At 42.7% G+C, this 17,362-nt stretch overlaps 1 pseudogene; it reads left to right on the top strand.

Moving 5' to 3' along the window:
- The first annotated feature begins 247 nt into the window (after positions 1 to 247).
- On the top strand, positions 248 to 598 carry LOC116154380 (mitochondrial import inner membrane translocase subunit TIM16-like; annotated as a pseudogene).
- The last annotated feature ends 16,764 nt before the right edge of the window (positions 599 to 17,362 follow it).

Here is a 17,362-nt window from a genome sequence, read left to right as displayed (position 1 = left end):
TGGAATATTACTCAGCCATAAAAAGGAATGAAATAATGCCATTTGCAGCAACACAGTTGGACCTAGAGATTATCATACTAAGTGAAGTAAGTCAGACAGAGAAAGACAAATATCATTATATCACTTATATGTAAAATCTAAAAGTAAAATGGGCAGTCTCCCTTGACCTCTGACCTGCTGGCAGCCCTCCAGCCAGAGCTGTGAGGCCAGGAAGCCAGAGCCTAGCCCCTGAGGCAGAGTGGCCTCCATGTTCAAGTACCTGGCCCAGATCATTGTGATGGGCATGCAAGTGGTGGGTAGGGTTTTCCCCTGGACCCTGCAGCAGGAGTTTGCAGCTAGCTGGGCAGCAGCTGACACCTGGGGTCACACAGGACACCAGTCTTCCACCGCCTCCAACCTATCCAAGAGGCACAGCAGATTCTCAGCATCTCCAAGCTGAGCCCTGAGGAGATTCAGAAGAACTAGGAACACCTGTTCAAGGTGAACGATAAATCTGTGGGTGGCTCCTTCTACCTGCAGTCAAAAGTGGTCTGAGTGAAGGAGCACCTTGATCCAGGCCCAGGAGGACAGAGAGAAAGAGCAGACGCCCAAAACGTGACAACTTGGCTCCTCCCACCCCACCCCACCTGCCGCCTCTAATTTATAGCTCTGTAATAAATGTATTTTCCACAATAAATAAATAATTAAAAAAAATTTTAAATGGTGCAAATGAATTTATTTACAAAACAGAAATAGACTCAAAGACAGAGAAAACAAACTTATGATTACCAAAGGGGAAAGGTAGGGAGGGATAAATTAGAAGTTTGGGATTAACATATATAAAATAGATGACCAACAAGGGCCTACTGCAAAGCACAGGGAACTATATTCAATATCTTTTAATAACCTATAATGGAAAGGAATCTGAAAGAGAAAAAATTAATATATATTTTATATATATATATATAACTGAATCACCTTGCAGCACACTTGAAACACTGTAAATCAACTATACTTCAAGAAAATTAAAAAATTAAATTATATAAACTTATTTATAGTTATATAAATAATATAAACTTAATTCATATTAAAATAAAAGTACACAATACTCAAAAAAAAGAAACTACATTCTCCTCAAAACATTTAAGATATATACACTAAAAGTTTAATTGATAATAATATCTTACACATTATTTTTTCTCTTTCTCAGGTAAACAGTTGAGCTTCCCTCTTCTCTTTTCACAGATTCTCCCATTTTTAACATACTTCTTCTAATTAGTTTAATTAGGGTAAAGAAAAAAAGGACAAATAATAAAGATAGGAGTTTGTAAGTTTAGAAAATTAGTACAATTTCTAAATTCACAGGGGATAGTAGTTATAATAACTTGGTTAGAGAGACGTTCTCCTACAACAGTGAATTCATCTGGTTTTCTGTGCAGCACTGTATCCCGTGCCTTGCTGGGAGGACCTGTGCCCTGAGAACAGGTTTATATGCCATATGCACATGGGGACTTAGACTATATCACGTTCAACAAGGCAGCTTCATGAAATCAGCCCTCACCAAGCTCCCTTCTCAACACGGCTTCATATTCTTGCTGCAATCAGCAAATGCTTTACCATTCGGATATAAAATTCTCCACTAAGAAATCCTAAATCATTTGCAAATTGCTTTCACAACTAGACCCTAAATTGGGCCTTCAATTTTTTTTTCCACTCCATAAAACTGAGTTTTCAAAAATGAGTATAGTTTATTTTCTTTCCTAATGACTACTTCCAAAATCTCTGCATGCAGGCTATTTTAGTTCAGCTGAAACAGGTGGCTGGAGCAGGAAAAATTGGGGCCTAGGTCTCCTGCCCCTTGAAACCTGTCTCCTCCCTGGAAGCAGCTGCCCTGCTAAGAGTTAACCAGGAACTCTCTCCACTAAGAATACAATTCATCAGTGACTACCTTTTGATAAATGCATGCAAAATCTAGAGTACACAATTAAAATTAGACAAAAATTGGACAACACAGTAAATCAATTTTTGTGAACTGTGTGTGATCCTAACTACAAATTATTCCAGAAACATATAAATGAATGAAGAAATCAGAGATGAGTTCATATAAATTTTCTGATACTCTTACACTTTGCACATCACAAATTATTACAAAACTTAATGCCTAAAATAACTGTTTTATTTGGGGCAGTATTTTGTGGATCAGGGATGTAGAAAGGGCTTGGCTGGGCAGTTCTCAATTGAGGTCTCTTAGGAGATGGCAGTGAGATGTGGGCTGGGGCCCGAGTCAACTGAAGGCTATATTGGACTGGCCATCTGAGACATCTTCCTTACCAGGCCAGCAGTTGAAGCTGACTGCTGCTGGGCACTGAGCCGGGGCTGACCAGAGTGCCAGCACACAGCCCCTCCCACAAGGCAGTCTCAGGGCTAGACTTCCTGACAGCTACCTCCCGGGAGTGAGCATCCCAGGAGAAACTGGAGGAACTTCATGGCTCTTTTTAAAACAAGCTTCAGAAGTAACCCAGCATTGCTTCCGTTGCAATCTGTTGCTTCCAAGCTAGTTACTACAGATAGCCCAGATTCCATAGGAGAGGACATAGATCCCACCTCCCCATGGGAAAAATGTCAAAGAATTTGAGGACATGTCTAAAACTGCCGCATTTCAATCCATCTGTTATAATGAAATAATCCCTCTCTCTCCCTGTATGGTAACTGCCCACCCTGCAAAAGAAAACTTCTGCAATTACATTACCCTTGAAAAATCCTGGCTGAAATGTAAGGCATTTGAAAATACAAGATTGAATTATTTAGTGTAAGGCAAATAGTTTCGGTTTTGGTTAGATTTGGGGGAGGCAGGGAGTGAGGGGAGTCCACAGATATTTTGGCTATTTTCACCTGGATGATCTAAATGGAATTTAAACATTTTTTAATGGGTTTGACACTTTCACTGAGACTGAGCCATTTCTATGAATAACTCAACTAATGAATTTGGTTCTAAGACATGGCTTAATTAGCATTTTGACACCACCCATTCAAACAAATTTTCCAAAAAAAGCTCCATGCTATTAACTACAAAAAATGAACTGCTGGGCTCCTGACAATATAAAGGTCAATTAAAAGCTTCTCTACCCCTTATGCAACACACAAGGTGCTTGGCTGTGATTGTTTTTCCACTGCTATGAAGTTATCTTGCTTTGCATTATCTTTTTCCCAGGCAGACCAGAAGCTCTTAGTAAGAGGAATTCACCATCTTTCCAATGGAACTTCTAATTTAAGGGTTGAGGCATTTCTAAAACTCACTTTCCACCCAGAAGGAATCGCATACGCCATCCGTCCTGTCCCACTTGCCTGTATATGGTTCACATCTAATAGGTTGTAAATGTCTTTGTTCACTTGTCTCTCTCTCCTATTAAACTATAAACTTTCTCAGTGACAGAAATGGAACTTTAGTCATCCTTCCATCCCCCACAGTTAGAACATAGAAGATGCTTAACAAACATTTGATGATTTTATTCTTTCTTTATCTTGTAAAGGAACTGTTTCTGAAGTCTTAAAAAATGTATAAGTACATACTGCTTAGTTAAAAGAATGTTGATTACCAGAAGTTTTCAAACCTTCCAGTACAGTTTTGGTAACCCAAATCAGTGGTTCTCAATCTAAAGACTGAGGCACATTGAAGATCTCTAAAAAGTCTAAGTCCTAACCCCAGAAATCCCAAAATAATTGGTCTGTAATGGGACTCAGGCATCCATAGCTTTTAAAACACCTTTTTATTTTAAAATAAATTTAAACTTACATAGAAGTTGCAAAAGTAGAACTGCCTCCCCTAATGTTAGCATCTTACAAAACTATAGTATACTTATCAAAACTAAGAAATGAACGTTGGTATGAAACTCTTAACCAAACTACAAGGTGATTCAGATTTTACCGGTTTTGCAGGAATGTCCTTTTTTTTTTTTTTTTTGTTCTAGCATCACAATCCGGGATTCCACATTTCATTTAGCTGTCCTATCTCCTCAGTCTCCCCATTTTGTGATGGTTCCCATCCTTCACTTGTCTTTCATGACCTTAACACTTTTTAAGAGTACTGGTCAGTTGATTTGTAGAATGTTCCTCAATTGGGAGCATCTCTAAAATGATTATTAGATTAAGGTTTTTCATTTTTGCCAGAATACTACAGAAGTGGTCTGCCCTTCTCAGTGCCTAATATTAGTAGGTACGTTATGTTAAATATATCTCATTTCTGGTGATGTTGCTGTTGTAAAATGATACAGCCACTTTGGAAAATAATTTGTTAGATTCTTAACTTAAACATCTACTTATCATATGATCCAATCATAGATATTTATACAAGAAAAATGAAAGCCTACACTTATACAAAAACTTGTACATGAATGTTAATAGTAGCTTTATTTGTAATAGCTCCTATTCAGATGTCCATCAACAAATGAGCTGATAAGCAAATTTTGGTTTTTCCACACAGTGGAATACTACTTAGCAATAAAAAAGGAACCACTGATACATGCAACCTCTCTCTGGTAAAAGAAGCCAGGCCAATATATACCAAAGTATATATTGTATGATTCCATTTCCACAGAATTATAGAAAATGCCGACTAATCTGTAGTAACAAAAGGCAGATTGGTGGTTGCCTGGGAACGTCAGAGAACGGCAGAAGGGACAGTTTACAAAGGGGCACGAGGAAAACATATGGATGTGTTCTTTATCTTAATTGTGGTGACGGTTTCACCAGTATATACATACGTCAAACTTATTATATATTAATCATATCTAATAAAGAGGTTTTTAAAAAGAAATACATTACAGGAAAACAAAACTACAGTCTCATACCCCTCATGAACATAGCTGAAACAAGAACCATAAACCTGATCCCAAGTTCCCTCACCCAGAAATTTGAATTTAATTGGGAAGTGATATGACCGGGATAACAAGATTTTTTAAAAGTTCCTTATGTGATTTTATATGCAGCAAAATTTAAGAACAACCATTCTATTCCATGACCCTAGACTGCACCCCCAGCCCTGGAAAATCACTTAAACTAATGCCCAGGGAACCACACTGGAAAAATATGAGCAGGCAACGTAAATCCGTCATCACTCCCAGAAAACAGCAAGAAGTACCTAACATTGATGGCTAATCAGTAGTATCACCTTAGTAAAGTGAAAGGTAACTTTATTAGAAAACAATCAAACAAACCCAGAGGTGGGATGCTGAGAGTTCAGTGCCAGTGCTAACACCTGAAAAACATGTAGCCGTAGCTGCAGCATGTAAGGAGTAAGTAGCTCAGAAAATGAAGCTTTCTGAAATGCCCTGATGAACAGGGAAAGGTGAACGGTCCAAGATCAGGTTTAAAGAAAAACAGGGGAAAATGCAGAAGTTTTAGACAAGGGATCTGGAAGTAAAGGAAGTCAACAACTTGAATTATCACTCTTAAAGGCACTCTCTGTCAGCAGGAGCTTATGTTTACTTTCATTCGGTGCCTTCTATATCTTTTCTATTGTATAGTATTTAATATGGTTTTAGTTTTTAATCTACTGTTTCATTATCCCTTTTTTCAAAAAGATATCTGAATTTCTTTTCCTTCTTATCAGCCATGCAAATAGTTGTGCAGTTTTATGTTTTGGTTTACTGGTTTATGAATTTTAAGGATTTAGGGCTTCTTTTTGAACTCTTTTTACCACAAGAATGTTTACATTTCTTTTCCCCAACTACTGCTTATTGAAGGATGTGGGGGAAAGTTTACTGTGCTCAATCCCCAGCTGTTTTCTTCCAGCCACTCTGATAAGGCCCAACAGAATTCCTTTAGGAACAAGAGACAGAAATTGTAGCTTTCAGTCATTTGTCCCTCCCTAATGCTGACTAACATTTGTCCCAAATTCCATTGGAACACTTCATAGATAATGATAAATCTGCATGATGCTAACTGAATACTTGGCAACCTCACTATTTTTTAAAGTTAAGAACCCAAGAGGGAGGCAAAAACAATTCCAGATCATGTTTGACTTTCAACCGAAGTACAAAAACTAAAGGTGTTAGAATCTCTAAGTTTTGTATGTATCTTTCTCGACTTATGAAGCAGTTACATCCCGATAAAATCATCTAAACTGAAAATATTGTTAAGTCAAAAATGCATTTAATACATCTAATTAACTGAACATCATAGCTTAGCCTAGTCTACCTTAAATGTGCTCAGAACACTTACAATAATTAGCCTCTAGTTGGGCAAAATCATCTAATACAAAGTCTATTTTATAATAAAGTGTTAGATATCTCATGTAATTTATTGAATGCTGAACTGAAAGTAAAAAACAGAATGGTTTTATGGGTACAGAACGGTTGTAAGTGTATAGGTTGTTTACTGTTGTGATCATGCAGCTGACTGGGAGCCACGGCTCACTGCCCCACCCAGTGTCACAAGAGAGTATCTACTGGATATCACTAGTCCAGAAAAAAATCAAAATTCAAAGTATGGCTTCTACTGAATGCAAATCATATTCACACCACTGTAAAGTCAAACTACAGTAAGTCAGGGACCACCTGTATAAGGAAGAACTTTAACATCCTTTATTTATTCTAAATGGCAAAAGTGCAATTTTTTAAAAAATTCTTTATAGCTGGGATATTCTTTAACTGGAGATGGTGCAGGACTCTTTTTCTGAGGAAATGAAATAAAAAAGCTCAGATCTACATTATTTTACACAGAAATATACCAGGTAACATTACAAATTAAGACATGGATCAAAGATGGCTCCTGAATATTTGTACCATTAGGTGGTGCCAAAAAAAAAAAAAAAAAAAAGGACTCTGGTTCTACGTGGCCACATTATTAAGAAGAGAAAGTAGAACTTCCAGGCTCTCACTGATGTGTGGGGTGCAGCCTTGATGAATGGAGATGAAATATATTAGAGTTTCTGGAGAGAATCTGGTGACTAGGAGAGAGAATGGAAGGTTTTACCACATGGAACTTGAACATAGTTTGCTAGACATGAGAGTCACGATAAGGAGAACATGAGAAAAAAATTCACAAGGTGTGGTGTGTCATTACTTACAAGCATGAGGACAACTCAAATACAGAGAATTGCAAAGGAGATTTGTGCAGCAGGCACAGTCATGGCCAAGGTCTCATATAGACAGGATAACCCTATAATTTAATATCCAAACAGGACACTTTTGAGAGTAAGAGGGCACAATTAATAAGTGCTCAGGAACAACAGGCATAAATCAGGACTAGCCTGGGTGAATCAGGATATATAATTCCTTACAGAGAGCAGAGGGCAATGAGATTAGAAGGAAGAGGGCAATGGAAAGACCAGAATCTCTTGAGAAGATACTTAAACTTGATGTGACATGTTACTGGAAATTACTACAAAAGAGGTCATGTAAAATGAAGAAAATGATATTTTTTTGTGTGTGAATGCTGATTTCAGATGAAGATAGACTAAAGACAAGGAAACTGGCAAGGAGGTTGCTAAAGGCAGCAAGCTGGAAGCTCTGCGACTGTAGAATGAAAAGATGCCAATGGTGGATTTGGAAATATCTGAGGGAAAAAAATACAGGATGGACAGTAAATTGATTGTTGGCCAGTCAAGCAAACCAATACAGTGACATGACCAGCAATGTGGGGATGGGGAAAAAGTTCAAAAAAGAAACCTGGAGAAATGTCAACACAGATAAAGATGCTTGAGAAGTACATGCAAAAAATACATGCATGTAGATAGATTATAAGGCAGAGAATGAGAAGAGTCCAGGAAAGCGTGAACAAAAGGAGAAATAAGAGAAGTATGAGGGTGGTGAAGCAAGCACAGAAACTTTGAAATCAAGAGCATCCGATGAAAAGGTGGTCAGAACAATGTCAAGACTGAAGGAAAAGAGAGTCGATTTGGCTTGAGGGACATTATGGAGAGGTTTCATTGAACAATTGAAGCCAGAGATTAATTTTTGGTTAATGTGATTTTAAAAAATGAGAGCTTTTGCAGTTCTTTGAGAAATATCTGCAATCTCGTCCATGTGATATAAGGAATCGATTGGAAATATAACTGAAAAATAGGGATTTTACAGAATTTTGGAGAAAATGCATGATGGCTGCTCTTCTGTTGCAGTTATTTATTGCTGTGTTCAACATACAAATTACCTTGTTTTATCTGTTTTGATACTCTCATTCTTGGTAATGTTGGGCCCTCCTTGGTGTACTGATTTATAATTTTGCACTCAATTTTGACTTCAGATTTCTATTAGTCAAGCTTCAGTTCAATCAAACCCCACCCAAGCTAAAATATTTTAAACCATTACTCCTTTATGACTATATTCATTTTTCACTGTTGATATAATTTGAGGAAGTATTGAGTAGAGAGTAGTCACTCTTAAAGAGATATAGAGCTGGGAAAAAAATGGAATACCTTGGGCAAGTTCTTCTAATGATCTAGAATCTTTTGAACTAGGTCTCTCAGTCACCTGTGAAATACAGGTGGGGGGAAAATTCCTCTTTTCTTAAATTTCTTGATACTTGAAGCTGTGTAGACTTGTTTTCTAATTAATTCTAAATTTTCTTGAAAATTAGGCATAGCACCTGAAATTTCTGTGTTCATAGGGTTATCTGATGGGACACCTATTATATGCAGAATTTACTGATTGTCTTTTTGTCCTTAAATATAAATTGAATTGTATTCTGATTCATTGCCTCCTAAATGAATTGATTGTGAAGTAAAGAATTCTAATAACCCTTCTTTTTGGCTTAATTCTTATCTTTTTCTATAAATTTGTCCTGATTCAGGGCCTTACTTGCCTCGAACTTTTGTATAAATCAGAAAAACACCTTTCCTACAACCTAAATATCCACCGACCGATGACTAAAGAAAATGTAGCCTATTTATACAATAGAATACTACTCAGCCATAAAAAATAATAAAATGATGCCATTTGCAGCAGCATGGATGGACCTGGAGAATGTCATTCTAAGTGAAGTAAGTCAGAAAGAGAAAGAAAAATACCATATGATATCATTTATATGTGGAATCTAAAAATAAAAAAAGATAGAAATGAACTTATTTACAAAACAGAAACAGATCACAGACATAGAAAACAAACTTAAGGTTACCAGAGGGGAAAGGGTGTGGAAAGAGACAAATTGGGAGTTTGAGATTACATATAAAATGAACAACAAGTTTATATTGTGTAGCACAGGGAACTATATTCAATATCTTGAAGTAATATATAATGAAAAACAATACGAAAATGATTATATGTATGTGTACGTATGACCAAACATTATGCTGTACACCACAAGTTGATACAACATTGTAAATTGACTATATGTCAGTTAAAAGTAAAAAAAAAACAAAACAAAAAAACCTCTTCCTGAACACTTTCCTTCAATCTGTTTGAACAATATCATAACAAATGTGAACATTTATAATGTCTTTGAGTTGAATGGTATCCCTAAAATTCTGTAGTACATAGCTTGTACAACCATACACAGCAGCCCTGGGAAGCTGTCCCTGGTGCCTGTCTCCCACTGCTCCAGGGCAGAGTCACCTAGATGAGGTCAGACGTGGACCTGAGGCCCAGAAGAATGAGACAATTTTTCCATAAAACCTCATAACATATGATGATAAAAACCAAAGGGAGAGACCTAACTTCCTGGCACTTAGAACTGGGATAACCTGAATCCCTCTCAGTAATCCTCCCAGAGCTGCCAACCTCCCACTCAGGAGTGATGCCCCAGCACGCCCCAGGAGGGACGACATCATTACCTCTGCTCAAGGCTGAGGCTCAGTTAGGGAAGCAGCCTTGTTCTGGTAAGGAATTTCATTTCCGGCAGTGTTTCTAAGAATGGTCTATACTTATACACACACACAGGCTGGTGATACCTACCTGCCTACCTAGACTTAAAGATTCTCAAAAGGGATAACCTATAAGAACATTTGGTTAACTATAAAGTGCTGTGGCCAGGTAAGTTGTTATAACCTTAAAACACAATGACATTTAACAAAAGGCAAAAAAAGCAAAACTGACTTACAATTAGTGGGAGGAGAGGTTTGGGTGGGGCTCACCCTAGGGCTTGCTCTAAGAAGACTTAGTGCCAGGGCCACCCCCTCTCTGCTCCTGTTATTGCAACAGGAAGACATAATCTCCCCAAATAACCTGACTGCTGGCTACCCAAGTGAGATGCATCCCATCCAAACACGTATCCGGCTCCACGCAGCTACTCTGAAATAAGAATACTTTAAATTTATGCAACAGCTTTCATCTAAGGATTTCAAAATATATTTCAGTCAATAATTAAGTCTGATAGCATCCAGTCAGCCTCCTAAATTTTAAAGAAGTTGCAAAATTTTCAGGCTAAAGATGAGTGCTTGGATGGAAATAAAATATCAGTAAAGTTCATTCCTCTTCTCAGGTGCATTTGATCATCTCATTTTATCTTTTCTTTTTTTCCCTTTGTGAAGTCATTATATACGAACCGGATTGGGAACTAAGAACCTTGACACCATGGACAAGTATTACAAACCGGAGCCCGTGCTCTGGCTTTGCAGCCACCTGGACATGTGGCCAAGATGAACCATTTTACCTTCCTAGGTCTTAGTTTGTGCACACATAAAGGACTTGAGGCCACTGAGGTTAATGGTTAAAGCCTCCATAGGGAGGTAGATAGGAACCGATTCTGACTGAAAGGAAGATTAAATAGCAAACAGCTGCACTGAAATTCAAATGCATGTTCTCTGCAGAAGCCTTTCATCTTCTGTTCTGTATCTGGTCTTCGCCCCCAAACCTCTCAACCTGTCAATCTAATGGAAATGAACAGTTATGAGACAGTGATGGATTGGTTCAAACAAATGAAGATGTAATCAGATCGCTGTTTTGAATATCAAACCCTTCACACAGAGTTACCAGATAATCTATCAACCTGATTTGATGACTACTAACATCTCTGAGAGTCTGGTAGTACCGAGTTTTCCCTCAAGGCTTCTTCTGGCTTTGTTAGATGCTCCTAACACTTAGAATTGCTACCCACTCAAGCAAACTGTCACGAGATGCCTGAAAGCCTGCTGAATCTTCACAAATGTCCCTCAACCATGGCTTCCCTTTGAAGTTAGGAGACAATAATGCTTAATTAGATTTATTTAAGCTTCTCCCTGGGTCTTATCCCGTGTTGCTTTTGAAAGCCTCACATTGGATTTGTCCTGAAGAGGTAAAGAAATGAAGAAGGGAAAAAGGCTGAGGAAAGAAGAGCTTTATATGTATCCCTTCCTTCCAGAGACATGCTGCTGTTGCTATTAAAATATTGCTTTCACAGAATTACTTTCTATCCTAAGACTCCAAGCAGAAGCAGCCTGAAGGAATTCTTCAAATATTCAGTTCCTTTCAACTATTAGGATGCCTCTTCTTTAGAAACCATAAGAGAGAATCCATGCTATTCTGAGGGCCCTCCTCCTATAAAATTAGAATTATAATCCCAGAAAATTTTAAAGCAGTACTTGGATTTTTGTTTTAATGTTTAGCGTTGGCTATACCAGAAGATCAGTTCATGGCTGAGAGCTGACACTTAATCCCTGTGGTACCCTCCACTTCTTTATCTGAAAGTTGATGGTGTAGAACCAAATGACCTTTAAGAACTCCCTTTCCCCAAAAACCCAGGCACTTCAGAGGTCCGAGGGGGTGGTGGTTAAGAGTGCAGGCTCTGGGGTCAAACTGCTTAGTCTGAACTCTGGGCTCTGTCACTTCCTTGCTCTAATTTCTGTAATTTGTTCTTTATTCTCTCCCCAAACATGGCCCTTGTGTCCATCAAACTGCTCAGATGCAAGTGTAGTGAATCCATCCCCAAATGGGTCTTCTCCCCTCCGGTCACCAGATTCTCTCCAAAAATCTTACCAAACCCCCTCCTCATTTAGTTCAACATCCCAGGGCTGTACCACATACAAACGAACAGGCAGGGTCTGAAATACTGAAAGTCAAATACTCTGAGTTGCCCTCTGTCTGGGCCTCTGCTCCGGACCAGCAGCTAAAGAAAGGGCTGGGAGCTGGGGTGAGTGTTCGGTAGACAGAATGAGCCCAGGAAAAGGATCCATTTCCTGTCCCCCAAGTGAACCACGTCTACCCTGCCTTGTCTGGGGCATTGAGCCCTGGAGGTATTTGCCCTCTCCCGTGGGGGAACCCTATTCTGGGACGGGTCCTGGCAGGATGTAAGGAGGTGAAGATACAGTTGGTCCATACTTCGGAGGCTGCTGTCTTGGGTGCACCGTGTCCTCCTCTAAAGCTGGCTCTCAAGAGTGGGCTCCTGGCAGGGGGAGGAAGTGAGGGGGTGCGGCTGGCTTTGACTTTCTTTGCTTCTAGCTGCCTCAGGCTGCATCCCCCTCTGCCTTGGGTTCCATCTCAGACAACACTGCCCTGTTCTGCCTCCGCCCCACTTCCTGGAGAACACTGGCTTCCTCCAGTGCCTGAAATAGTGGCCCACCATGTGGCCACCCTGGAAGCCTCTCTCAGATGCCCATGACACCGGCAAGGTCTAAAGGGCTGGCAGGGCCCCTAGCATCTCTCCTCTCTTCTCCAGATATCTCCTGGTTCAAGGGCCGCCAGCCTGTCTCTGCCTGGAAGGGAGTGACGGTGTCAGCTGATGGAAGAGCTCTCTGCATTGAGCAAGCCTGATTTTCTGATACTGGGAGCTACCGCTGTGTGGCATCCAATGTGGCAGGCAGCCCAGAACTGCAGTATGGCCTACGGGTCAATGGTGACCTGCCCTGTAACTAAAAGAAGCCTTGTCTGAAAAGTTGTCTTCCATCCATTTTTCCATTAGTCTATTCATCCATCTGTCATCCTTCCTTTCTTTCTTCCACCCATCATCCATCCATCCATTCTTCCATCTATGCATGGAAACACCTACCTGCCCATCCATTGATCCAACCATCCATCCAATCCCCTGCCTATCCATCCAGCCACCCGTCTAACCATCCAGTTGTCCATCTACCCAACCATTCATCTATTTAACATTCATTCCTCCATCTATCCATCTTCTATCCAACCACATTTATTGAGCACAGGCGGACCCTGGAGACATTGCTTGTTCAGTTCCAGACCACCACAACGAAGCAAATAGCACAATTAAGCAAGTCACATGAATTTTTTGGTTTCCCAGTGCATACAAAAGTTATACTTACATTGTACTGTAGTCTAGTAAGTGTGCTGTAGCATTATGTCTAAAGAAACAATGTACATTCCTTAATTTAAAATATTTTATTGCTAAAAAATGCTAACCATCATCTGAGCCTTTGGTGAGTTGTAGTAGTAAGAGCAGAGACCACTGATCGCAGATCACCACGACAAATATAACAATAAAGGAAAAGTTTGAAATATTGTGAGAATTACCACCATGTGATAAGGAGATCAGAAGTAAGCAAATGCTGTTAGAAAAATGGCACCAACAATCTTGCTCAGCGCGGGGTTGCCACAAACCTTCAGTGTGTAAAAAAAACTCAACATCTGCAAAGTGCAGTGGAGTGCAGCCCAGTAAGACGAGGTGTGCCCGTACGTGTCCTGGGCAGACCCTGGGGCTGCAGCCCTGAACCAAACAGACGCGGGAGCTGTCAGTCTAGTCAAGGATACAGTAACTTGACACTTACCCAAGTGCTGTTTCATGACTGCAGTGATAAGACCTAGGAAAGGTGAGTGCCTGGAACTGGGGCACTGACCTGGCCTGGGGAGTCCCGGGAGGCATCTGTGAGAGCTGGATAGCTAAACAGAGACCACCTGCCAAGCCCTGAGGCTGTAGAGAATTTGAGAAACTGAAAGGAAGCCAGGCGCCTGGAGCTAACAGAACCATGAGAGGAGGGGCCAGGCGTGCTGGTGTCCAGATGCAGCTGGAGAGATCGGGTCTGTATCCTAAGAGAAGAGGGTAGATTGACACGAGGCTGGGCCCTGAGCATCATGGCTCAGGCCCCGCAGATGCAACTGAATCTTCTGGCCATTTTCTGCCCAAGACTGGGCACCTGTTGGCTGATACCACTGAGGTGGGAAACAAAACCTGCCCAGGGATCCCTAACCCTTGTTACCCTGCACCATTCCCATGGTAATGACCTCATGCTGACCAGAGGCCCAAGATCAAGTGCTGCTTCTGCCAGTTCCTAGCTGGTCAACCTTGGGCAGGTGACTTGCCCTCTCTGAGCCTTAGTTTTCCATCTGTGGAAGCCTTATGGAGTTAGAAGGATGAAATGAGAACTGTGGAGTGGCGTGCCCTATGCTCTTGGGTGTGGCTGTGTGCTCCTGTGGTGGTGCCCAGCCAGGGGCCCTCCCTGCTTCACCCCTGCAGGGTTCAGCCTGTGCCCTGTGTCGCCCTGGCTTTGCAGTGGCTCTGTGCATCACACTGCCGCCCAGCCTGCCATGCTCCATGCTGCTCCACACCCCGGTTCGGCTGACCTGCAATGCCACCAGAGTCCCCAGCCCCATGCTGATGTGGCTGAGGGATGGAAACCCTGTGTCCATTGCAGGGACCTCCAGCCTCCAGGTCAGTAGGGCTGAGTGTTCCTGGCTCACCTCCCTGGTGCCCAAGCAGGTGCTGGGAGCAGAGGTCAGGGTCTGGGAGCGCCGAGGTGTGAGGGAAACAGTGATGGTCCAGAAGGGTTGGCTGGCTGGAGCTGCTAAACAGAGTCTAGAGTCAGATGGTCTCCAGAAACACAACGCGTGCCACAAACATGAGCCAAACATGGAATTGTAAATTTCCTGGTAGTTGTGCTAAGATGCATAAAAAGAAACAGGCGAAACCAATTTTAATCATACCTTTTAGTTAACACAATATACCCAAAAAGCATGATTTCATCACATGGATCATTAAAGAAAATTATCAACTAGACATGTCACATTCTTCTTTTTGTACAAAGTCTTTGAAATCTGTTGTGCCTCTTATACTCTGAGACAAGCCTGGTTTCAAAAGGTCCCCAGCCACAGCCCTGCTCCTGGGAACTCATTCTGAGATCCAATGCAAGTGGCCATCAGTGGCAAAGGTCCTGAGGTCTGGGTACAGCTCACAGCTCCCCTGCATTGTGGGGGACTCTGGAGGTCTGAGGTAGGCTGCCCAGTTGTGCCGTGCAGCAGGGCCAGCTTGTGAAGGTGCATGACCTCATGTGGGCTTCCTTCTGGGGCACAGGTCTTCCCTGGGGCTGGGTTCTCATGCTGGCCTGTGCCCAGGCCTCAGACTCAGGCAGCTACTCCTGCATGGCAATGAGTGCACGGGGCGAGGATTGCCGGGACATCATCCTAAATGTCCACAGTGAGTGTCAGGCCCTGGAGGCTGCCAGGTCCAGGCCAGCAGCTTAAGAACATGGATCTAGGGCATCCCCAGCCACATCCAAAGGGGGAGGGTGCAGCTGGATATGGTATGTCTGGCCTGAGACTGTGGCTGCCTTCATGTGGGGGTCAGTTGGACCCCCAGAGGCCTGTCTTAGAGTGTGAACCCCCTCATCATGGACAGGTGGGCAGGTAGGCAGGTGCATCACCCAGCTCAGCCAGAAGCTCTGTATCAGGGAGCAGGACGTAGCAGGAGGAGCACCAGGCCAAGAGTCAGGGGGCTGGACAATCTCACTGTCCTGGGTCAAATGGGGGTTACCATCTGTTTGGGGAAAGGCAGTATGGGGTGGTGGTTAGGAACACTGGCTCTCTAGTGCCGCAGACCTGAATTCAAATCCTGCCTCGCAACTTTCTAGCTCCGTGACCTTGGGCAGGTTGCTTTGTTTCTCTGAGCCTCCATTTCCTCATCCATAAAATGGGGATAAGATAGCACCCACCTCAGAGGGTGTCATGGGATTCACTAAGCTCATGGAACACCCAGTTATAGTCGCTATTATTGAAAAATTTCCTTGTCGGGGATTTTGTGGGGATCTGTGGAGGAAAACGTGAGAATTCTGGCAAATGCAGAGCCTTGGGCAGCAGGAGTGAGGTAGTATCTGGTTCTAGTTCTTTCCCTTTGCTGGAGTCAAGATAATAGATATTCTGTGCTGGGCACTCATCTGCGTCATTGTGTTTAATCTCATGTGGCCCCACAAGCTAGGCCCCATTTGACAGAAGAGGAAACTCAGGCCCAGAGAGGCTGAGTAAGGTCTCCAGGGCCTCACAGTGTGACCAAGGATAGCTCGCAGGGCTTCAACCCAGGAGCACTGACTCCGGACCCTGCCTTCTTAACTCCGACACTGTACTGGTTGATTTAGCCACAGGGAAGAAGGTGGTTCTGGCATGTGATTTTTAAAAACTTAAAAAAATATATTAATTAAAAAAAATTTAAGATATTGTAAATTCACATACAGTTGTAAGAAATGAAACAGAGAGATCCTAGGTCCCTTTTCAACAGTGGTAACATCAGGTACAACTAAAGTACACAGTCGTATTCGGGACACTGATTTCGTTATAATCCACCATCCTATTCAGGTTTGGGGGCCTCCTCTGAAGGTCATTGAGGGGACGACAAGAAAGCTGCAGCTCAGGGGGTGGCCCCCATCCTAGTGATGACAGCCCATCCCCTGGCGTTGGCTCCTGGCTGCTGGAAGGGGCAGACCTGACCCAGGTCGTGGCCCTGTCCTGCGAGCCCCACTCACGTGCCTGACACAGTCCCTCTCATGCCCCCTCCTGCAGTGCCCCCAAGCATCCTTGGAGAATAGCTGAACGTGTCTGTCATGGCCACGAGTCAGTGGCCATGGAATTCCAGAGGCACACTGTGCCCTCTCCTGTGCTGAGCTGACGGAAGGACGGCCACCCACTGGAGCCTCAGCCGGAGTCCACCGGTCTGCAGACAAGGCCTTGCTGGAGGTGTGTGACCTGTGAGGTCCTCACCTGCCCCAGAGAGCAGCTCATCCATGTCAGCTGGGGAAGGGGAGGTACCTCTCCAAGCTGTTGGGAAGAACCCTCCACTCCACCCTGCTCCTCCTTCTCCCACCCCTCTACACCTTGTGATATGACCATTCCCAACTCTGAGCACATCCGTATGGTTTCCTCTTCCCTTCATTCTTCAAAGCCACAGCCTAGCTCCATCTCCCCCAGGTCAGGATTTGACTCCTGATGACAGGGCTCCCTCTGCCTCCTCTTTGAAACAGGGCTGGGCTGTGGATGTGAAGTGGGGTGAGGCTGGCAGGGCCACCATTTGTGCCCAAGATGTGTCAGACCTCCAAGGCACTGGCTTCCAGAACCTTCCCAGTATAAGTGTCACAGCAGGTGCTGTCATTGCCCCCAGGTCCCAAGTGGGAGGATGGGACTCAGTGAGGTCAAGTGACATATCCAGGGGTAATCCCATCTCTGTGCAGCCCCCGCTGATGGGTTGTTCTGCTCTTGGCCAGGTGGACAGAGCAGAGGTGTGGGATGCAGGCTGCTACACCTGTAAGGCACTGAACCAG

Source organism: Camelus dromedarius, chromosome 8 (assembly GCF_036321535.1).
Source record: "Camelus dromedarius isolate mCamDro1 chromosome 8, mCamDro1.pat, whole genome shotgun sequence".
NCBI classification, from domain to species: Eukaryota; Metazoa; Chordata; class Mammalia; order Artiodactyla; family Camelidae; genus Camelus; species Camelus dromedarius.
The sequence above is the reverse complement of the archived record's forward strand: the minus strand, read 5'-3'. Positions and strand labels throughout refer to the sequence as shown.